The following is a 24,741-nucleotide window of genomic DNA, read 5'->3' as shown; positions in this document are numbered from 1 at the left end:
TACAGGCAAAGCATTTGAAGATGTATTACATACTGTGCTGCAACAAAGCAAGAGTAAGGAGGAAAATTTAGCCTTGAAGTATCAGTTAGCAGAATGGTATAACAGCAGCTCGATTCTGTAAATGTGATATGGCCGTCACAAGCGGATTTCGTCAATGTATTCACGGCTTTGACGCTGGAGCGATTCTGAAACTTTTTAGTGACGTCACTCTCACAGCCGCGTCCGTGAAAGTATTCACGCCCAAGAGGGCCCGTGGTAGCTTCGTCGCGGCAATGCGCTCTAATTTTTCATTATGAATTTACGCTGTGATTCATAATTAATAGCACATTATTCATTAATTACGATGGTGGCTATTTCATATTGTCACTTCGCATAAGTAATATGTATTAAAAACAAATAAAAGAAATGCATAAAGTTAAATTTACATTCGCGTCCTATTTAAATTGATTGGCGTTCATTGCGATTTAAGTTGGTGGGAAGTTAAACCTTGCGCTCAGGGTTTGACAATTATCTTATATTTGTGCATCTTCTAGAATGTACAATTAAAATACTGACAACTTAATTTTCATAATAATTTGGAGTAGAACCAACGGTAAAAGTATTGTGCGGTATTGAATGTTAACAGATTTATTTAATATTTATTTCGTAAGTTCAAGCCTTCGATTTGTTTTTATTAACGAGAATGGAGGCTCTTTACATACCTCCGCTACTTTTGCATGAGCATCAATGTCGACGGAGGCAATAGATGCACATATATACTTCGACGGCAGATACGCGATATCAACATTCCCTGCGAGACGCGAGATTGGCGATGGATCACTGAGTTCACACCACGATTAATTCGTAGACGTTTAGATGGCTTGCCGGGGCATACTTTAGTACGTTAAGATAAACATTGATCATCTATTCCATCTCTTCCATGCATTATTGCTGCCGTTCAGTAACACGACCAACATGATTCGTTTTTCTGTTGACATTATAGAAATACTAAGACATGTAAACATCTCGTCCTCTAGCAGAAACTGTTAATAATCTACTCGTATTCGCGCCAGAAACATTTTCATCAGTATAAATCGTGAATAGTGGCATGTGCTAGCACAATCAGACATATATGTATACGCACCACAGCGCATTTAAAATTATATGTACTGAAATGATGAGAACAGCTCAAACACATACGAGAGTGAACCATTATTAAATAATAAAATAACACTTGTTCTCATTCCGCGTAAGCATTAGCTCCATATCATGAGGAAATTAGAGCTAATTGTGCAATTATGAGCCCGCTACGTGATAACTGACTTTGATACGCAGCACTTGACAACATATAAAAGAGGTAATATACAGTTTATAGCTATTAACTAATTAAGCAACCGTAACTTATCATTAATAGGCACTTTTAAAAGAAAAGACCTCACTCAAAATTGAGTAAAGAAGTATTATTTACTTTGGGAGTGAATATTCCACGGCATTGTATATGTTTCTCTATGGTAACTGAAGTTGCAGTTGGCCGCTGAAGTAAGTTTGTGTCGGAGATTCTGATTCGTTCCTTGCATCCGCACAGCTACCAACATAAGAAACTGAAGTGATCGTTCGCAATCCGTCAAACATCTCACGACACAGGCTTACAGGATCGCTTGAACGTCTTTCACGGTGAGAGGCGTGAGAACTCCACTGTGGTTCGAACCACGCGAAGCACAGGTATGACATTTACAGAATCGAGCTGCAGGAAGGAATGAAAATGAGAGATGATAATGGGAACAAAAAGCATTATACATAAACATGAGTGCATAATATATATTACTTCAGACGTTATGTTAGCTTTATGCAGACAAAATAATGAGAGAAATCAGAAAATACCCAAAAAAACCAACTCCCATAATCCAAACCTAAAATCCATCCTATCTTTTTTACTCTATTTCCTCGTGCGGTCGTTCTCCAAAACGGCTTCTCAATGTTCTCTCATCTCAGTCTCTTCCATCTCTCATATATCCCCACAGCTGCCCTTTCCTCGTCTCTAGTTGGGTATGGTTTTTGGAGGAGGCGACCGGCAGCTGAGGTCATTTGCGCCGTGAGGGAATGATAGATAAGGAACTGTGGAGAGAAACCCGGCGTCGGCATTATCCTGCTCTTAACGAAAGGCGCCGAGAGGACCACGGCTTAACGTCCCATCTTAAGAATGGAATGTTGAGCTTGAAATGTCCTCCACATTTCATTCAAAGGGAAGGGGCAGTCTTTGAATATTGTCTGCCGCCTCCGGATTTGAACCCGAGTCCACCGGGTGGGAAGCCAACCCTCTAGCCACCACACCGACCCGATACCCTCGTCTCCAGATCTCATCGTTTTGTTTTCACCCCTTGCACAAATCTCCTGGCTATCACCCTGGCACAATAACGGCGAATGGTATCTCGCTAAATCGTTTGCTTCGAAGTCTCAACATCCTAACAAAATTCCATTCACCTCCGTTACGTTCATCTTCACACTGCTCACACAGTCGAACGCTTAATATCAAATTCTACCCATTTTCTCTCACTGAATGAATATACCACCCTAACCTTTTCCTACTTTCTCTTTCCTACTATCTCTTTCCTACTTTCAAGCAAGGCTCTTCTACCCATCTCAAGGTGGGAAAAAAACTATGAAGAGAGGTATAGCGATGGAGCAAGGAAGCTGTTCTATTACCTTTATACTTAAGAAGACGACCCATTTCTGCTAAGGTGGTACACAAGCAAAAGTTTGGATTTTGGATTCCAAAGTATTTTGTGAAATAGATTGAAGTAGAAGTTTCCATAATTACCGAATTTCGGAATGAATAAGAAAAACAATAAGATATAATAAGCAGACGGGATGGCTATTCATTTTATAGAGGAAAATAACATAAATTGAATCAATACAATGAATTTATCAATGCAATGATTTCCTAAGGCGTGGTATGCAATTATTTAAACATCATGTCAAAGAATAAGAGATGGTTTCATTTGACAAATATCTTGTTGGAAGCTCCACACTAATTACTTACGTATTTTTATTATTATTATATACACGGCAATCAATCGCAAAAGACCATTGTCAAATCTTAATTTTTAAGTGAAAATTTCCAAATTCTGCTCTTGCATTTGCTATAGCAACTGCATACTATTTACTGTATAGTGTACAGATATATTTTGTGAATTAGGGCCCTCTGGGAATCCAAACATGCAGTAAATTTACTATAGTAGTGTCATAAAATAAATTCAAAATATAAAATTATAAATATCAACACGTTAGTTTTTCATAAATTTGGAACCTAAATTTAAATTTCAGTAAATGCAACTCCCTTTCGATTTCTCTTAAAAAAAGCCCCTATTATTTTTCAATATTCAATTAATTCCGAGCCTCTTCAACGTGTATCGGCTGTGAAGAATTTAAGCGTCATTACTGACACCAAACTTAACTTCTCGGAACACATTCATTTAATCAAGAGCAAAGCTATGTCACTTTTAGGTCTCCTCCACTGATACACAGAAATAGCCGATCCCACAGCTTTAAAATCATATTTCTCGGCATTTATCCTTCCAGTCACCGGATATTGCTCTCCCATATGGTCCATCGCAGCCCCCTCTAACCTCACCTCTCTTGACAGTATAACAAGCTTCTTCGCCAGAATGATAAGACACAGAGTTCCCCACTTGCGTGACATGTCCACCAGTTCACTCTTATCTTCCCTATTAACGACTGATCTCTCCCAACAAAGGATTAAAACAGACTTAAAACTTATTCACAATATTCTAAATTCACACATTGATTGTCCTGATTTGCTTTCATCCATTAATTTCAGAGTGCCTTGCCGACCCACTCGTACACATTCCTTACTCCAGACGCCTATCCCTAGACTATCCCTCGTTAAGCGCTCATTCCAACACCGCCTTTGCTCCTTGCTCGATTCATTACGAAACAATATTGACCCGTTTTTTCTACCCTAAAACTCATTTATCAAACTTGTCATGTCCCATTCCTCGGCTAATAAATAAACCTCCCTCTCCACCTCCCTTTCCTCGTGCCTTCTATTTTGTTCTTTACTATCTTATGCCACTGCTCTCTGTTCAAATTTTTTATGTTAAAATTTTACGTTTGTTACTGCGTCACTATAAATTGGCAGAAATGCTGTATGTGAGCAACTCCTTAAATAAATAAATATTCTCAACGTGACAAAATAAAAAACACGCAGTCACCCTTTCCTATCCTTTCCCTTTTCAACCATTAGGCTGAACTATCTCCAAGAGCCAGCGATATGGTGAACATAATGGCCGGAGGAAGTTCTTCCTTCAAAGGATCAGCTGAATATCTGTGTGGTTCCGAGAGAAGAAATGCCTTCGATCGGGAAGGGTGAACCGACCTCAAAGTGCTCCAATGGGAAGAAGGGTTAGAAGGGAGGAGAAAGAAGAAGAAAAATGATAACGAGATGGGAGTTTGCGCAGGGACCTTTGCTCTTTTTTCACCTCAACGCCACCTTCCACCCTACTACATTCTTCCCCCATCATATCGGTCCACTATCTCAAGCGCTTCTCTTAGTCCTAAATTTCGCAGGCACAGTGGAAGTGATTGATTCTAACGGATACGCAAGAAGATTGTTTGAAGCACTATAGCACCCCATTATCAGAGAGCTGTGATAAAAATTACGATTTAGAAATGCCATTCACTTTTACTGAAGAAAGATTCGGCGATTTCTCGGTGAATAGACTTCTTGAAGCGTTCTTGCCACTGGGTCAGGTAACGCATTACTGCCGAAGTTTCGATGTCCGACTTGGCATCGTCCTCAGGGCTTTGAGTATCGAGTGATATTTTTCCTTCTTATAAAAATAAAAGAAAAAAAATGCATGACCACTCGAAGGAAACTATTTCTCTAGTTACTCTTTCCTCCTTTTATGACTACTCATATCCACCCCATGCTGCCGTTTCCGAAGAAACATTTGGGATTGCTTTTATACCACGAATTATTTTTCCCTTGAATCTCCCAATCCATTTTTCCCGTCCAGACCTTTGTGAGCGATTCGAATGTGACACTCTGCCCATATTCCGAGGGAAGTGAGTGTAGAGGGTCGCATGCTTTAAAGAAGGAGGACCTGATCCGTTGCGAAACCCGAGGAAACTTCACTGCAATTGTTCGCCGAGAAAAAAACCAAATACGAGTATTATATCAATACTTTCCGCTCTTCATTCACTATCGCCGATTGGAGTTGCATAAAAAGATAAACAGCACAGAATGGGCTAGACTGATAAATCATAATTACCTCAAGACCAGATTTTAATTAAAGATTATTTACGATATACTAGTAGAACAAGAAGTTTATGAACTATAAGCTAATATTTAAACTTGAGGATAAGTATAATTCACCAAACTCAGCAAGGATATTCGAAGGATTAATAGATAAATTAAATAATCAATAATCATAATGGATAAGCTATTCAAAAATATTATTTTGCAACGACTGGTAAGTATATTTACTACTTACAAGTCTTCGATATATCGTTTTAACTCACTCCTTTGATGCCAGTCAGACGAGAAAAATCCTTAAATGTAAATGGTAGCAAAAGCAACTCCGATGAATAAGGTTGAAGTGATAAATTAACTAAACCTTTCAAACCAAAGAGTAAAACTCTTCACTTGGCCTGATTTCACCCATCTCTGATTTATATTTATGACTTGGCGCTGAACATCCTAATATTAATCATCGCATTCAATTTTTCTCATCGCTTGAATTTCATATGCCTACGACTTTCGCTACGCTAGCTCTACTACTCATAAGCTAATACTTTTCAGAAAAAAATTACATCAGGTGTAATTTATTCATATTTAAGTTCTTATTTTTCCACATCAAGTGTGTTTCGCATAAACTGAATAATATTCGCAATACTTTCATTGAAGACAATTTTTTTAAATATTCTACGCCAAAGGCTTTCAAAGTAGAGAATAGTTCTCTGAAATTCAGTTTCGCGAAATTTTTTTCGCTCAACTAAATTTCGAGAGCGATCGTATTTGATCAGCATGATTAAATGCCGGAAATGATTTTTGGATAATGGAAACAGGTTTACTGTCTAGTTACAATGACATCGAAAATATGAAGCTATTCCATGAATATCATTGTTTTCTATAGGCAATTGATTTCAAGGATTTTTTTCTACGAGAAATCCAAATTACAGCTATTCGAAACAATATCAGAGATTCAACAAGAGTCAACTCTTCTTATGAAAACTAAGAAGCGTCATTCAAGCGTCCATAAAGCATTGAAACAGAAGGAGATGTTATTTCAAATGCTTTTCTCCAATCCTTTGAAGGTGACTGATATGCAGATGGGTGATTTAAAGTAGTAAAACAGAGCTTTTCTCAGAGCGAACTTCGGGATGGGTTTTGTCGAACAAGATGTTAACGTCACAAGTCCACACTGTGCAACATCTTGTTCGGTAAAACCCGTCCTTTTTAATATAAGACATGGTCTCAGGGGTTACTTTGTGGAACTGCTTCATCATAAAATAAATAAAATAAATTATTTGGGTCTATTCCACACATCATTTTAAATAGCATGACCCGGTTTTCAGCATCTTATGCTATCATCAGATGTCACAAAGGAAGGTCTCACCTGATGATAGTATAAGATGTTGAAACCCGGGACGTGCTATTTAAAATAAAGTGTGGAATAGAATCAAGTAATTTATTTTATTTATATTACCTTGTACAGTGGTTTATATTCATGTGAGCCAAAAGCGTCTAGGCCCATTTGGGATAAATCCTCTTTAGCTGCTTCCCGATAGTATCTCTAGACCTTGAGCCAAGGGCAAATGGACGCCCCTGAACCCGCCATTGAACCAGGGAGGGTAAAGCTAGCGTGCCCGAGAGATGCATTGTACAGAAGCCTCCTGGCGTAACCCCTTCGGATGCGTTTCAATGCCTTCACAGTGCGTGCAACAATGGGAGTGATACTGCACGCCCTGAGTCCCTATTGACACCACTAGAGTGATCATGAATGCCTCCAAAACACACATCAGGTGAATGGCAGACTCTCTCCACTAGATATTAAGTAGTATCCTCGATTTCAAGGAGAATTTGAACGCATGGTGAAGAGTGACCCTCTGATATGACTACCGGCAAAGGGTAAGAAATCATTCAAAATAGCAAAAACTTCATCCGTCCTCCTTTCCCTTGATTATTGAGAAAACTCCTGGAAATTTTTCTATATTTAAATACTAAGTTTACTTTCACAGTTTTTGCGATGAAAGCACGCACTATACTGTATATGGTGGTTGCATGGCATGGCAACGATGCGGGCTTAAAAATTTTGAATCGATCTTTGAAATGCGCCGTTCGCATGTAACCAGCGGAATTCAATTTAAATTTTAGCATATATTTTATAATAATCAGAAGTTAACACCATGAAGTACTGTTATTATACTTTCTTCGTGGTTATTATAAAATAAGGAATATTTTACCAGTTGTGTGAAAATCGCAGGCATTAAATCATCTGCTTTTTTATTATTTCCTGAAATACGAGTGTCTTGAAGTGCTGAGCGCCGCTAACATCGTATTCTATGCATTCTGAACATTGTACTCAGCTATTTTCCATCTCTCAGTTGAATCAAAAGCGTGGTTGATGACGGAATATTCTAGTTTTTGGGTTATTTCTACAATGAATGACATTTAGAAAAGTGAGTACCATTCAATGATACTATTTCACTTAATTTCAATAACATGATCTTATATAACAGCAATACTATATGCATGAGTAGAATGCACGCAATCTTTTCTTTTGACATAAAATCTTTTTCTTGTATTTGCTGCATTAATTTTACATATCATAGTTGATACAAGGGATCAATATCACTAAAATAACAATTTTTTGAGTGGATTAATATTTTCAGTTCTATTTCTGTTTAAGAATGCGGCAAACGTGAATTTTCTGCAAAAATACACCATCAGGTCTGAAGAGGCTAAAAGCCTATAGGGCTATTTAAACGTTAGATTATCACGTATGAATTAAAGTCTGTTTGCAATAATGATTTTTGTGGACCAGAACGGTAAATTTACGTATGTGTGAACCAAATTTGAACCGATTTTCATTTTCTGTCCGTGCATTTGCACAATTTGGATTGTTATTCCGTGAATTTTCGCGCTCATTCACGCGTTCATGCATTTAGACATCAACTCGTGCGGGTTAATGCACCGTGTAGACAGGCCTTAACTCTTAGAGTGCCGTGGAACGCTATCGCTTCCCTCCTAACTCTCGTGAAAAGTTCCAGGCGCGCAATCGCGCTCCTCCTGCAATGTCATCCTTTAAATTATAAAAATCAAGTCATTTTACCAAAAATTCGTCAAGAAGAAATGAATGAAGAAAAAGCGAAGAAAATATTTCAACATTTTCATGAATTTTCGTCAAATTCGTCAAATAATACATTGAAAAGGTAAGACCACATATAATAAAGATTACCTAAAGTTTTTGAATTCATATCTTTAGTTCTTTTTAAACCTAATTTTTTTCCTAAACTACTGCAAAACCACCCAAAATGCCTCGGCACTTTTAGCATAGTACCTGGAAATTCGGTTGAGGCTGAAAGAGGTTAAGAGGGTTTGCAGATTTTAGAATTTCAAGATACATTGCCTCGGAATACCTATTTTTTGGCCATCAATCTATGAAGAAAAATCGGAAGAACATATTTCTACATTTTCATGACAATTATGTGTCCTTGGTTTTCAGTCGTGTATCCTGTTTTTTTTCCACCGCACTGCACTAACTCCCCATCCGCTTCCCTCGCTTCGTAACACTCAACTCCCGCCCCAAAGCCACCACATGAAAAACGTCCTCTGCTAAATTAACTTACCAACGCATTCTGTTCGTTTCGAGTGGGTACGAAAAAGAATCTGAAACTTTCCGCAGTCGAGTCTCATTCGACCATTTTCCTATCTTGTTCCATAAAAAAACGACATGGGCTTTTTTGCTGGGCAAGGATTTTTTTGGAGAGGAGAGGCAGTAACAGGCTCACAGCTGTAAATTTGAAGGCGCCCTTCACACCATGGGGAAAATTTGGGGTGTGAGAGGAAATATGGATCTAAGCGAACTTAGCAGAGGAAGGCAAACCGCGAGAGAAAATTATTCAAGGGAGGCACAGAAGAATACGGAGAGAACTTTATTTAAAGGTCAAAGAAGAAATAATACAATAGAATGATCAGATCATTAGCCCTGATGAGGCATCCAGAATTGGTGACTTAACGTTCGCCTTTAAACACTTGACGCAGGATTTAATCCAAAAGGAACATGGCAAGACAAAATAATTACCTTTTTTAACATTGTGCCCCCAAAAATATACTGACTGCTAATTAATTTAGTTTTGAGCGTTTATTTTAAAATTATTAAGCTTGAAACATTTAGAACATTTAAAGTATGTAACAGTTAAATCTTTAAATTGCGAACGCTTGTGTTTGGTTATTAAGCAGTTGCCGAAAGCAATGATGTCGAGAATTCTGCATCCCTGGATAGCAATGATCGAAATCAGATGTCTTGCTAATAATTCTCCAATCACTCAACAGATCCCGCCACCACCAGTTTCAATATCATCACTACCAATATAAGCATTTCCTAACTACTTTTCATCCCTTTATGCCCACCCATTCTGCTATAAATCTCCCAACATTTATATACTTTAGTTCTCTGCGCCTCTAACTTCCCTGATTACCCTTCATCTTCGCCTCCAAAACAACCCTTACATATCCTCATTTTGCCTAATATATATTCTATCACCTCACTTAATATATATGTACACTCATACACTTAACTACATCAATCCAAAAAATTCTGCGCCCTTGTCACTTCAACCTTCCTGTATGGTAATCCTCTAGGACAAAAGAGCAATGGAATGGAGGAGTTTCAGGCGTAAGATGACTAGGAAGAAGAAGTGGGAATTTTGGTTCATATTGTGGATTCGATTCATGAGATTTGATTCGTGGCAATGGTTCCGTTCTTCAAATCATTTAAAATGAACCAATTCATTCTCGAATCCATGTGAATCCGAATCGTTCTGTTGAACGATTTGACTTTGGTGGTTTCAAATCTTCCACTTATTTTTATTCATTTTGAACGATTGGGGTGAAAACTTAGATTCGATTCATTCGCATCATGCAATTGAATCGTTTATTTTGAAATATTCATTCAGGAACGGCACAGCTCTGATCATAAGCAAGGACAAAAGAAAAGAAATGGAAGCGTTTATTTGTTTGAGGCGTACGTTTATTGAGAAGGAGGTGAAGCCGTAGGACGCTATTTTACATAAAGAATGAGGGGAACGGATAAAACTATAGTGGAATAGAAGTGAAAGAGCTGTGTGAAGTAAACTACGTTGGATAAAAAGCGGAAATATATCCTGGTAGTTATGTAGGAATGAAATCCTTTCCAAGGCAAAAGGTAGGGTTTTGAGGAAGATTATTAGCTCAGACAACATTGGCTATTCTGCGTGCCATTTCTTTCAAAGCCAAATGCTCTAATAGAAAAAAATAACTTTATATCATTATGTCTTTAAAATAATCCTCCTAGCGAGAGATTGCAGTTTTTAGGTCATAAACTTCTGCGAATGTTACAATTGTTACATCTATTGAACCCTAACCATTCATATTAACATATTGAATTCAACCAACCCTGTCTTGGTTTACAGATTACATGGAAGAATAAGAAGGAGAAGCAAAACGATGAGCTTCCGAGATGAAGAAATGATGCCTAATTTGTATTTATGTCAGATGCAATGGAATCAAAAAATTATTTAAGGTTTAATGCAGGAATGTGACTAGACAGCTGAGTCGAATACAAGATTATTGTGTCAGGAGAATGTAAGGAATGCGATCCCGAAACATAAAAAATACCAGGAATTAAGCAATAAATTGCTAATGACAATATGCGTCTTCTGACAGACAACTATTTTGTTCTTTCAAATAAATATAACACTACCAGTAATAACGTTAAAAATTTATATGAATAATTCTAGGTCCATAAAACATTTCTCGACCGACGGGTGAAATTCTGGTCATTAAACCCTTCACTTCGTAATACACACAACTCTTTCTACTTGTCGTACGTGTAAGACTCTTGGTTTACTCGCATCTATAAATCATTAGCTTCCGCAATTAAGATTTACTTACACTTATGAACTCTGGGGTGAATAGCTGGAGGTATGAAGGAACCCTATGATAGTGATAAGTAGCGAGGAACACAGGAATAAAGATGAGATGTTTTTATTTTCGATGAATATGGCTTTTGCTATGAAACTAGAAGCATGAAGAATCTCCCACCCCGCTCAAATGATATATAATTTTTTATTCAATCTGATAATAAAAGAGCCTGAGAGATGTCAGAGTAAGCCAAATCCGCGAGGAAAGACAAATCGATTTTCGAGAAGGAAATGATTTGGAGAATGATATGGTGGAGAAATAAGATATAAGATGAGCCCAGGGGGGAGGATAAATAAAGGAAAGGGAGGATAAAAAGGGAAAATAAGGAAAGAAAGTGCTTGCAGTGGAAGCAGCACTCGAGGCCGCCAAAAATTGAGGAACGAATCGTCGTAAATCATACCATGGATCTTATTAACCTTTTTCGCTCGCATTCCTGCACTTCCAAGGAGAATAAATGCAATCAAATTCCCGGGAGCTTTAATATAGCGTCAGAAATGCATTCTTAATTCTATTTGCAGTGTAAAAATTTAGTTGAACACGTTGACCATGACCTGGGGAAAAATATTATCTGGGTCACAGATGGATCAGCACGAAAAAATTGAGAATAGACAACCAGAGGCGTAGAAGGCATTGTAAGGGAATTTTAGGAGGAAGCAGATATCAGAAAAAAAAACACCTAAATACAGCCTTGAAACGAAAAAATCATTCAGACTTAGAGACTGTTATGCTTTCCGACGAGGAATCTTACCTCCTTAAACTATTTAGCCTTATCAAACAACTGCTGACTTTCATGACACAAAACTCCGACTCTACTCCTTATCACTCCTCTACGGATATGTACCTGTATAATAGGCATGTGTAGTAGAAAATGTATAAAAATTTATCTCACCGCAAATATAATGCTTACTATATTTTATATACCTACTATAATATCCTATCCTGGCACCCCTCCAGCTAATCATATATTTCAAAATTTGTTGAATAATTTTCACTCTCTGGTGAATCTTTTTCAGTTAGACCTATCTGTTCTTTTAGACCTAGTCATGCAACCGCATTTGCACCATGTAACAATCTTCAATGAAAAAAGTTATATGACAAGTTATTTAACATTTTCAAACGTTCAAACGAGACTGAAACAAAGTTATACAACATTGTTTCATAACTTCTTTTAATCTTTACTAACCCTGGATGGGAAACATGCAGCATTGTTATTTATCGCATTTTTGATGTTATGTAACTTTTCATAATGCCATTCCTCAACATTTTAAAATGATATATTTGTATAACATTGTTTTTCAACTTCTTGATTTGAAAAGCTGCATTTAATTGCAATAAGTCATATAAAATTTTAATATAAGAGTGTTTTGTCACATAGTGTGAATGTGGCTTAATGCGGTTTTACACGGAATCTTGAGAACAAAATTAGAAGTTGTTTCAACCTTGAACATATTATCATACGATTAGTGAAAGTTATGTGTAAAAACTCTAGCTTCTGTCACTAAAAAACAATTTCTATGAATACATGGGTCAAATTTGTCCTCTCTGCATAGCGTCTGATAAAGGTGTTACAGATCGGGATGCGCATCGCCCCAATTATATTTGAATACAATAAAATTCTTAATTCCTTTTTTTTTTATTATTACTTTTCTTGAGAATTATTTTTTCACTAATGAAAAGAAGCCTGTTCGCATCCGCCTGTGAACGTAAAAAACTTCTAAAATGCATGGCATTGAACAATAAAGGATGGTAATAGAATTTGAGCGCAGAGGCTTGCCCAATTCCACCTACCCTTAAAAGACGCTCTCCCACATATCTTCGCGTTAATTGAGTTCTTCATTCTTCTGATGTTTTAATATCTCATTCCGTCGGCATTGTTCGTATTTCCGGAAAGTTTTCCTCCTCAATAAAATAAAATCATATCAAAATATTCGTCTGGAATGTAATCAATTAATTTATTTTTGCGTTCCATTTTTCCTATACATTTTTTAATTCAATGGCCCATTTATCAAGGAATGTTTTGTCACGACATTAAGATGTGACCTTCAGCTTATCTAGAATTTTGACTTGATTCTCAGACTGGGGGTTTAGAAAATTTATTCGAAAACTTTTTATTAAATTTTATCGACTGCTATGCCATTAAATTCATTTACTATCGTAGCCCTTTCTGGCCCATGAGATGTTTTATAATTATACAACAATTATAGAAAATCAATTGACTGAGTTACTCAAAAAACAAGACGACAAGGCTGAGTTTGTGCAAATACAAAAATTTGAAAAAAAACATAGGAAAAAATAAGATATAAAGCTATGCAAACTTATGCATGCACTTGAATCCCGAATGCGGATACCCAGGAATCAATCCGCACAAAATTTCCAAGCGTATGAAATATGTACATTGGAAATAATACCACTGGTTATTCAAAGAATGTTCAAGTCTAACGGTAAAACTCAACACTAAAAGAAATTTATTACAAGAATAAAAAATACATTCTCCATTTGATCACATCAGCAATCCATCACATTAGCATGGCTAGTTAAACTGGGAATTGCTACGAACTATCATGAAGCAACTAAAACAATTTTGCCTTAAATGTATGTAATGATGATAAGTTTCTTAGTTAGGCATTCACTTGAATTATCTGATAATACTCCGGCTCGTCAATTGAAACTCCTTGCTCTAGTCTAGTTTTGAACCAGTCGAAGAAAGATTGCAAAGTTTTGGAAGCAATAAAGATTTCAGATAAATTCAACATCAGGAGTGGCAATGGGTCAGGAGTCATAGAGTACACAAGGAAGGACTCGCTCCATCTATGCCCAATTGCGCGCCGGCACATGTGATTTGATATCAGTCGGCCCCAACTGAAGGCACCGCGCCGCGACTCGCTCACTGAAGCATTTCTCATTTTGCGCTTTCATCTTCTGTCTCAATGGGCTACAGACACCGCTTCACTCCCTATGCCATCTGACCTTCGGTTCACCTCCCAGGAAACACCGCTCTCATCACAGACTCTTCGCAGTCGAAACTTCCGAAACTTGCTTTCTTATCCATTTCAACGAAGGAACTGCCTTTCTTAACTCCGTTCCCCGTAATGATCTGGCTAATGGAGACGGCATGTCCATCCATTGCTGCATTGATTTCCTGTCTACATTTGCACCTACCTTCTTCATGAGAATTCCCCACGCTGAGGAAGCAATAGCTAACACTAGATGTTTTTTGCTCTGTCTTTTCAAGCAAAGACGCGTGATTCCCCCTCGACCGGTATCTTTTCGTGTCAGATTGTGTTCAATTTTCCATTCCAATTTCTGTTCCATTCCACCCGAAATGCTTTCGTGTATTTCGTAAACAGTCATTATCTGCTATTATTCAATTTGGAGAGATAAAAATGTTAATTAAAAAATGGAAATACGTTAGCTTCTGTAAAAATATTCGCTTTGGTTCATTTCTCTCAAACCGTAATGCATATCTATTTTATATTGGACTTAGGTTAAAGAATGCATAGTCTTATTGGAAACGTAATATCTAGGAATTTTAATTATCAAATATGACGATCTCTATCAAATGAGTGGCATAAAAAGCCGTAGGATTATATCTGAAAGTAAAAACGGCATATTCCTACAAGACGGCAATATATGGTAACGCGGATTGCATAACCTCCTATAGATACCGGATTCGGCCAGCGCACAGTGGGTGGAAATCGGAAAAAGCCGGACAAAATTACAAAATGGCTTTTTATGAGTTATAAACTTGAAACTTCGCAGGTATACTCAAAAATGATTGAAATTTATTGATATGTACTTCATTTGACATAGGTCCTACCCGTTACTGAGATACAGAGGCTCAAACGTGAGCAAATTTCCATAAAAACGCCCGTCTTCAATTTTCTCTGAAAATCTTCCAAAGTAAGTGAATGGTGAAGTCATGGGTGGATTCTTGCCGAATAAAAAACCACATAATCTGTTAGCATGGTGTTTTTTCTTTAATTTTCCGTAATCTTAAAGAATACAGCCCATAAATTCTTACCGTGCAGTAACAAAATGGCGGATACTGTTTTTCGACAAAGTTTTACATTTAGGTAGAGTTTCAAATAGGTTTCCGGCAAGGTCGCGCAGAGTAACTTATATGAGAGCATTGTTTAAAGATTTCTTGAGGTATTTATGCAGTTTTCTTTGAAATAAATTTGCGTCGCCGGAAATTACATTGATTTTTCGATCGCGCGGCAGGGTTCTTCTCCGCGCGTCGGGAGTTGGATTAGCCGCGCCGCGGTAAGTTTATTGAAGCTGTATGGGTTTTAACGCTCAAAATTCACCGTTTTTATGTTTTGCTTCAAGACACCGATTCTCAAATGGTCTATGGTGAAGACAGTGGAGGTTTTTCATGCGATGTACTTGCACGTTTCACCGAAGTTCATTTCGTTATCTTTGGATACGATCGAAGACCATGCTTCTATTAAAAAGCGTTCAAACCTCGACAAAGTGAGTTGTTTTCCTGGGACTCATACAAAAAGACCTACTAGAAAGATACCAGCTGAGGCCCTTATACCTTCTTCAATCACCGATCCCTGACCCTCAGGATTCTAATTTCGAAAACGGTCGTTTTATGACACCCTGGAGCGGAGCCCTTGGCCGTCTTAACGGAGGTATTTCCATGGGAACGAAAAAATGAACGATTTTTGTGTCGCTTCAAAAATTGGCTCGCTGAATCCATAACATTTCCGGAATATGCTTTGCATTACTTTCTCAATACTTCTACGGGAGTTGGTATTTTTGTAAAAATCTATCTATTTTTTACCAATTCCAATATTATTTTGTAGATATCAAGTCATGTAATAATGTGAGGTGGCATTTTCTATGGAATGGCGGATGGAGCCTATGTAAAATTTAGAAATAATAAATTTGTCGAACCTATGGTTATCCAATGCCCTAATGCGTACACGGGGAGGAACGTATGGTAAACGTGTAAAGACATGGTAATCTATATATCAAAGTAGAACTGAGGGTATGATGCACATTTTAAAAAAGCTAGAAGTTCCCATGGAAATACCTCCGTTAAGACGGCCAAGGGCGCGCCGTTGGGAGAAATGACATCACCAACAATCAGTGCTAACTTCGCGTTTGCAGACGGATTTCACTGTATTAAATGAATTTTAACGATAAAATCAATGGTTTATGAGAAGTTTGGTTGGGAAAAATGGATTCTTGCTGAAAATTGCTCTAAGAATCATGTAATATATCGATGAAAGTAATTTTATTCAACTTCCTCATTCCATGGGTATGCCGCTGAACGGCCCTAGCAACACTGCCATACCTCATTCTCCATGTAGGTAACTTAAAACGATAGCGCTTGTCGTGGCATCCATTCCCCTCCTAAGATTTATTTTAAAAATGTGTGTTGCAGTCGTTAATAAGTTGAGGACCGTAGAAAGGAAGGTCTTCTTCATTAGAGTTCTGTGATTAGTGTTTATTTTTATTTTCTCTGAAGAACCTGGAGTCATTCATAACTTTCATCTGTCACGTTAACTATCAAATTAAAAAATTATGTTTTATGTTAGTCAAATTAACTTATCAAGCTAAGGACGGGATGTTACTTCGAAATTGATACTCTGTTTTTTATAATAGAATCCCTATCCGTGAATTATTGTTTAGTAAATGTAAATATTTGAAGTACAATAATTTTCCAAGAGTTTGTGGCATATATTACATCAATTTTATCACAACTCAATTATTGTAAGTTAATATGTGCATTTGGTTTTTGATTTGGCTGTCTGTGTTTTTGATGTTCCGTAATTGAACGCACTGCCAAGCTGCCGAGGTAGTGAAAACCTTATTATGTCTCAAAAATGACACCACGCGAGAAAATTAATTAAATTCTCAGATAATTGCCCGGAGTAAATTTGCACGTCGAGCTCAATAAACGGAGACCGAAAGGGCTTGTTCTCGTTAGTGAGACTTAGTGTTTCAGGGAGGTGCAAAATTCCGGAGCACCTTTTCACACGTTTTCTGAAACTCATTAATTTCGAAGCCTCCCAGATCCCAAACCCACCCAACTTATTCTTTGCTCATTGCCTGAGTTGAGGGAGGAGATTATTATGTAGCACGCGTGACACAAGACTGTGGATTTGCGTCAATGGGCTCTCGGGTCAGATGGTCATGCAAAAGGGTTCGTGGTCACGCACTCTTCTGCTTACCTTCTCCTTGAGCCCTGCTGAGCCCCCTTTTTCCTTCACCCTTTAAATTCTATGTAAAAACCTGTTGTTTCCCTTCAGAGGAAGGCGGAGTCCTTATCCCGGGGTCCATCATTCAGATTTTCAGCATCTCTGAGGAGGTAAAGTTTGGCCTGCCCACTGCCGCAATTCAGTTTCATATTTGCGAATTAGATGAGCGTTTAGCAATGGATTGCTATCGGATGGCTGACGGTGTTTTTTAAATGTCACAATTAACCGCACTGCCGAGATAGGTAGAACCTTACTATGTCACAAAAAATGACACCTCTCCAGATTCAGATCTATCTTTTAGAATTTAATATTATTTTCGAATCGGGTGTAACTACCTATGAACAATAAATGATAAAATTATTATTTTTATCATTTTGATTGGCCCACGCTCTGCATAAAAAAATTAAGTACTTCATGCTGATCTAAAAATCTGAAATTTATCTCCCACGAAGCACATGTTTCACAAATGCTTCAAATTCTCGAGAATTTAGGATTTGCGTAATTTTATTCATTTGAATACTATGTACAAAAATTTACTTTGACGATATTCTCAATGGAGTCCTCATCGCACTAATCCTGAGAGTTCAAGCATTGCATAATAGGCATATGCAGTTGAAAATGTATAAAAATTCATCTAACCGCAAATATAATGCCTTTTCTTATCCTGGTACCCCTCCCACAAACAAACCATATATTTCAAACTTCGTTGAATAATTTTCACTCTCCAGTGAATCCTTTTCTGTTAATATTTCCCTTTTGGGAAATGTTGGGAAAAAAAAGAGAATTCCTTCAGGTGACTCAATTTTTACCCTATGTAATTCAATATGTCTCCTTTTTCTCCATTTTTCTCTCTTTTCCACATCTTCTTCTCTCCCGATATACCTTAAGCATGAACGCCTTCCGCCTTACTCATGCTAGGCCGCGTTAATTCTTTTTTTTATTTCTCGGTTAACTTTTTTTCGCCCATTTATTTTCCATCGAATTTTGACTCGAACTGTAAATCTGATTTTTTCAGCATAAAAAAAATTTTCGACTCAAAATTTAGATTATTTTTATATTATTTCAATACATTACTAGATATATACTTTAGTTCATAAGTAGGTTTAAGATTAATGGAAATGCGTGGAGGTGATCCATTTTCTCTTGGCTATACGCACCTGAATATATTACGATGGAATTGTAATTGATTCCATTGTTTTCAAGAGAGTTACATATAATTATTGCTTAGGTACTGCATATTTAACCAATATGCGTCTGGAGAATTGAAAAAGAATATGCTATGTTGCATTGACATAAAGAGACGCCTATTTGGTTACAAATGCATTTACTCAACTTACGTGGTTGACTGGTGGTTAAGGCGGTCACCGGAGGAAGAGAGACTGAGTCTGACGAGGACGGTGTCTCTCGGGGTGGGAGAGTGACCAACTTTCTACTCGTACTCCCAGCTTATTTCATTCCGGGAGTCAGTGATGAGAGCGGTGTTTCTTGGGAGGTGAACCGAAGGTCAGATGGCATAGGGAGTGAAGCGGTGTCTGTAGCCCATTGAGAGAGAAGATGGAGGCGCAAAATGAGAAATGCTTCAGTGAGCGAGTCGCGGCTCGGTGCCTTCAGTTGGAGCCGACTGAAATCAAATCACATGTGCCGGCGAGCAAGTGGGCATAAATGGAGCGAGTCCTTCCTTGTGAACTCTATGACTCCTGATCCATTGCCACTCCTGGTGTTGAATTTCTCTGAAATCTTTATTGCATCCAAAACTTTGCAATCTTTCTTCGACTGGTTCAAAACTAGACTAGAGCAAGGAGTTTCTAATGACGAGCCGGGGTATAATCAGAAAATTAAAGTGAATGCCTAACTAAGAAACTTATCATCATTACATGCATTTAAGGCAAATGTGTATTAATTGCTTCATGATAATTCGTAGCAATTCCCAGTTTAACTAGCCATGCTGATGTGATGGATTGCTGATGTGATAAAGGGGAGAATATATTTTGTATTCTTGTAATAAATTTCTTTTAGTGTTGCGTTTTAACGTTAGACTTGAACATTCTTTGAATAACCAGTGGTATTATATCCAATGTACATATTTCATACGCTTGGAAATTTTGTCCGGATTGATTCCTGGGTATCCGCATTCGGGATTCAAGTGCAAGCATAAGTTTGCATAGGTTTATGTCTTATTTTTTCCTTTGTTTTTTTTCAAATTTTTGTATTTGCACTAACTAAGCCTTGTCATCGTGTTTTTTGTGTACCTCTGTCAATTGATTTTCTATAATTGCTGTGTAGTTATTAAATATCTCATGGGCCAGAAAGGGCTACGATAGTAAATGAATTTAATTGCATAGCAGTCGGTAAAATTTAATAGAAATTTTCGAATAAATTTTCTAAACCCCCAGTCTGAGAATCAAGTGAAATTTCGAGATACGCTGAAGGTCACATCTTAATGTCGTGACAAAACATTCCTTGATAAATGGACCATTAAAAAAAAATGTATAGGAAAAAATGGAACGCAGAAATAAATTAATTGATACATTCCAGACGAATATTTTGATATGATTGTATTTTATTTAGGAGGAAAACTTTCCGGAAATAGGAACAATGCCCACGGAATGATATATTAAAACATCAGAAGAATGAAGAACTTAATTAACGCGAAGATATGTGGGAGAGCGTCTTTTAAGGGTAGGTGGAATCGGGAAAGCGTCTGCGCTTAAATTCTATTACCATCTCTTTTTGTTCAATGCCCTGCATTTTATAAATTATTTACGTTCACAGGCGGATGTGAACAGGCTTCTTTTCATTAATGAATAAATAATTCTCAAGAAAAGCAATAATTAATTAAAAAGGGAATAAGAATTTTAGTGGATTAAAATAGAATTGGGGCGATGCGCATCCCGATCTGTTACGCTATGCAGAGAGGACAAATTTGACCCATTTATTCATAGAAATTGTTTTTTAGTGACAGAAGCTAGAGTTTTTACACATAACTTTCCCTAATCGTATGATAATATGAGCAATGTTGAAACAACTTCTAATTTTGTTCTCAAGATTCCGTGTAAAACCGCATTAAACCACATTCACACTATGTGACAAAACACTCTTATATTAAAATTTTATATAACTTATTGCAATTAAATGCAGCTTTTCAAAATCAAGAAGTTGAAAAACAATGTTATACAGGTATATATTATTTAAAAATGTTTAGGAATGGCACTATGAAAAGTTACATAACATCAAAAATGCGATAAATAGCAATGCTGCATGTTTCCCATCCAGGGTCAGTAAAGATTAAAAGAAGTTATGAAACAATGTTGTATAACTTTGTTTCAGTCTCGTTGGAACGTTTGAAAATGTTAAATAACTTGTCATATGACTTTTTTCATTGAAGATTGTTAAGTACATGGTGCAAATGCGGTTACATGATAAGCTCTGCGTATTCTAGTGGTCAACAAATAATGTGAGAGGTAAATTAACAAATGGAAGAGTCAGATGTGAGGATCGGCCTAATAAAATGGAATTATAGTGTAGATACAATATAGTGTGTCTTATACAAAGTGATTCAGAGAGCAGTTAACTCTCTAGAAACTCGATAAAGCTGCGTTGCGGTAACGTATATCTACTGCCTGAGACCACAACGAGGCATGGAAAGACCCGGAAAATGTAAGAAAGAGACGAAAGGATTCCTTGCATCTCTCCGCCCAGTACAAATTAGGTTACACTTGCCGAGTTAAATTTTAATCAACTTAAGAGTTTTCGCGGGGTCGTTAGAGAGTTTGTATACGGTTTGCTCGTAAAAGGAAACATCTGGCTCTCCCCCTTCCTCTTGTGAAGTATCTACGTTGTTTACAACTTGCAAGCACCAACTCGCTTGCAACAAGGTCCAACACTTCGTGGATAGCCCTAAAGGGAAATTCCTTTCCTCCCTTTATCCTCATACGGTGGCACATGTTTTATGAATGTTAATTTATGGGAGTTCCAGACTTCAAGATGAGCTAGAGCATAAATTGTTGCGCAAGAACTAACATAATTGACACTATTCCTTGAAACGCGTCACACTCTACTCATTTTGCTACCATGAAATAACCCTAAGTCGGACTCAACATTCCCTCTGGCCTCGGAATTTGTATTATAAGTGACTGCAACTCGTTAGGTACTAGATCTATTGATAGTAGGGCAACATTAGGGCAGACAATTATTAGCATGAAGGGGTCAACGATATTCTTCTGTTTGAAGAATTAGAAGGAAAAAGCTTACAATCTACAAAGTACTACGCCTTTCACAAACCAAATATCACCAAGGATACATTATTTTTTAATGATATGCAAATGAAAAAAGAAATAATTAAGGTATGAATAGGCCAGGCTCAACAGAATTTCAACTTTGTACGATTCTCCATTTTTAGTCAAATATTGTCAGCGAATAGAGTTTGCTTGCTGAGGTCTCAAATAAGACTTAAATAAGGCTTAAATTAACTGAATGTAAGAAGATGGGTCAAACGCTGAAAGCAGCCAGATATGAAAGAAATATATTTAGCTCGACGCTTTTGTTGTTAAAAACAGAAGACAGCAGCAAATTATAAGATGGAATATTGAATGATATCACTCGTGTTTTAAAAACAATATAGAAAATGCCAAAATTTAAAGTTTACCCATTAAGTACTACCTCCGCCTTATGATATTTTCCTATTTTGTTTGCCTTAAAGCAATTAAGGAATTGAGAAAAAGTTAGCCCTTATTCAAAAATCCCAATCAATGCGAAGATTAGCTTTTTTGAACATGCACATGCAAATTTCTGGTGTTCTACAATGTCCCGCCAAATGAGGTGCTATTCGGGTTAGTATGTATGTGATACCGGTGAATAGCTTCAAATGAAACGTTTTTCGGATTTCATGACCTGTGAAAACAAGACGATATCATCCGTAAGCCTTTAAGAAGACAGTGATCCTGGATTTTCAACCCAATCGATACGGATCCGAAACCTTTCAAACTCACCGGGTTAACTTCAGAGGAAGAAGGGTCTATAAGGCAATTTATTCCTTTTCAATCCGGCGCTCTCAAACGCGGACGGGATTAATGAAGTATAACAGGAGTTAGGGTGTCGCTATTATGTGTGCAGTTGAATCTCCAAGGTGTATGACAGGTTTGGAAGGTAATGGAAGGGAAAATCTCTCGCAGTCATATCGGTCACTAGCGAAACCGGGAGCAATTATTAAGATACACCAATAGGCCACTGGATGTGCTATTACCCGAATCGTATTTAAATCGGCTTGCAAAAGTCACCACTTGCGGCACTGACGGTATTGCGATCCAAATATCACGGGGAATGAAGTGATGATTAGGGCGGTTAAACGATATTTACGAAATCGATGATATTGTCCACAAAATGGATAAATTTTTGGGGCAATTCCTCGTGAGTGCAAATGCACTATCGCAAATACCGAAAAAGATAGCTCACCGCGTTACATTAGTTCTGTAAAAACCGATTAAAAATAGAAAAAAATGGCAACAAAATCGAATTCCTAATAGAGAAACCTTGAAGTAACCCTTAATGAGGATAGGTCCCAATAAAAGAGAAAATGAGCATTTATTATGCGGAAATCCGTCCTAGAGTCGAAAGTACGAGCTCACAAAAAGTATCACCCGAAAAAATCATTTATTCCCGCTCCAGTACTTGAGTTAACCAAATTGTTGACAGAAGAGGAACAAGAAAAGGAAGGTCAAGGGAGGCAGGAAAAGATGGAAGGAATATTCACAAACGGTGATTAAAATGTGTGTAACCTTTTACTTGCTTTACTGTAATTTTACCGATGCAAATATGGTTACACTTTTGAAATATTAAAGATACAATAAACTTCATTGCCCTTAACGCTTTTAATGTGAGTTTGAATAAAGTAATAAACCATTTCAATATTCTAAATATTATTAACACAATCTGATACATCTATTTATACATGGTGTAAATAAGCCATAGATTGCCTTAATTTGCCATATTTTAAACTATGAACTGAATCCAAATTTTCGGTGAACATTTCCCAGTCATTATTAAGTCAGTTCACGCAACCGATCCAACATTATTTTAAACATCACTCAAAATAATAAATATAATGCAATTCTGTTCCAAAACCTAATTAAAATTGCTGATTTAACATTATAAAAATTTACTTGGATACAGCTAAGTTTTGATGTTTAGTCTATTTTGTTCAAATAGGTGGTTCAGGAAACGTACCTATAGTGTGAAAAGAAAAAATATTTACTCATAGGTACATACATTTTGTGCAAGATATAAAGAACTTCAATTTTCAACGAATGTTTTCAAATACCCCAAGTCTTGTACGCAAAGCATGGAAATTTTAATTGGGTTCATTGGTGCTAATGTAAAACTAATGCCTCGCATCCAAACCTTCAAATGTATTTTTTTATTGACTGTGAGTGGCAGAGCGGAATATTTAACTTATGCATGAATCGACTATCGTAAATCCCTTGTTTTGAATCTGTCAATTCTGGTAATGTGATGCGAGTTCATTAGATATCTGTTCAAGTTGAATGGTCAATATCGTCGGAGTTCATGGCCGAAACTGAACCCCTGAGCCAAGTCGCTTTCTGATTTACGGACGAGAGATACACTAATGGAGAGTCCACGCGAATCAAAGAGAGAAATCCAAGAGAGACGTTTAGTTTTGGTACCCTAGTTAGCTGTAACTTTACCCGTTGGCTCGTGGATCATCTTATCGCATCATTCGGATGGAGAGTAACCGCCCCAAAACCAAATAGCTCAGTCACGCCCACTTATCGCCCCAAAACAGTGGAAAGTGATCCTCGCCTTCTAATCTGAATTTACAATAACGTAAAGCTTAGTGTGGACATATTCTCTCTCGATCACCCTGCAAAAAATTCTGTTAGAATTAATAGGAAAATTCAGATAAATGCATTAGGGAATTTAAAGTTAGTAAACTGCACTGCAAGTCGATTATTTATTAGTACCTGCGCTGCCGTTATATTTTAATCCCATTACTACCACGAAAGTAATTAAATTCAGAGAAAAATGAATATCACACACACTGTACTTAAACAGGAAGATTGATCTCGATACATGACGTTACTTAAACCCCGCACTACGCCAAAACGATATGTATTTTATGCATTAAAGATAGGATAGTTAATTTTCCTCAAAAAATGTAAATGGGTGTGCAAAAAGGCTCGGCCAGTTTTGAACTTACATCCATACTGGCTCAGATCATACACTGGTTCACCACGCCTTCATGTAGGTACTACGGTATTAAGTATAGTGATCACCCAGATTAAATAACGATATTATCGCAAATTTTTATGTACAAAAGCCAGTCAGATG

The 24,741-nt window shown here is 37.2% G+C and overlaps 1 protein-coding gene across 1 annotated transcript in view; it reads right to left on the bottom strand.

The window, feature by feature from the left end:
- Positions 1–24,741, bottom strand: part of LOC124165665 (lachesin-like) — a 327,508-nt gene that overhangs the window by 99,326 nt on the left and 203,441 nt on the right. The window lies entirely within an intron of this gene.

The sequence above is a fragment of the Ischnura elegans genome, chromosome 9 (assembly GCF_921293095.1).
Source record: "Ischnura elegans chromosome 9, ioIscEleg1.1, whole genome shotgun sequence".
NCBI classification, from domain to species: Eukaryota; Metazoa; Arthropoda; class Insecta; order Odonata; family Coenagrionidae; genus Ischnura; species Ischnura elegans.
This window is presented reverse-complemented; position numbering and strand designations above follow the sequence as displayed.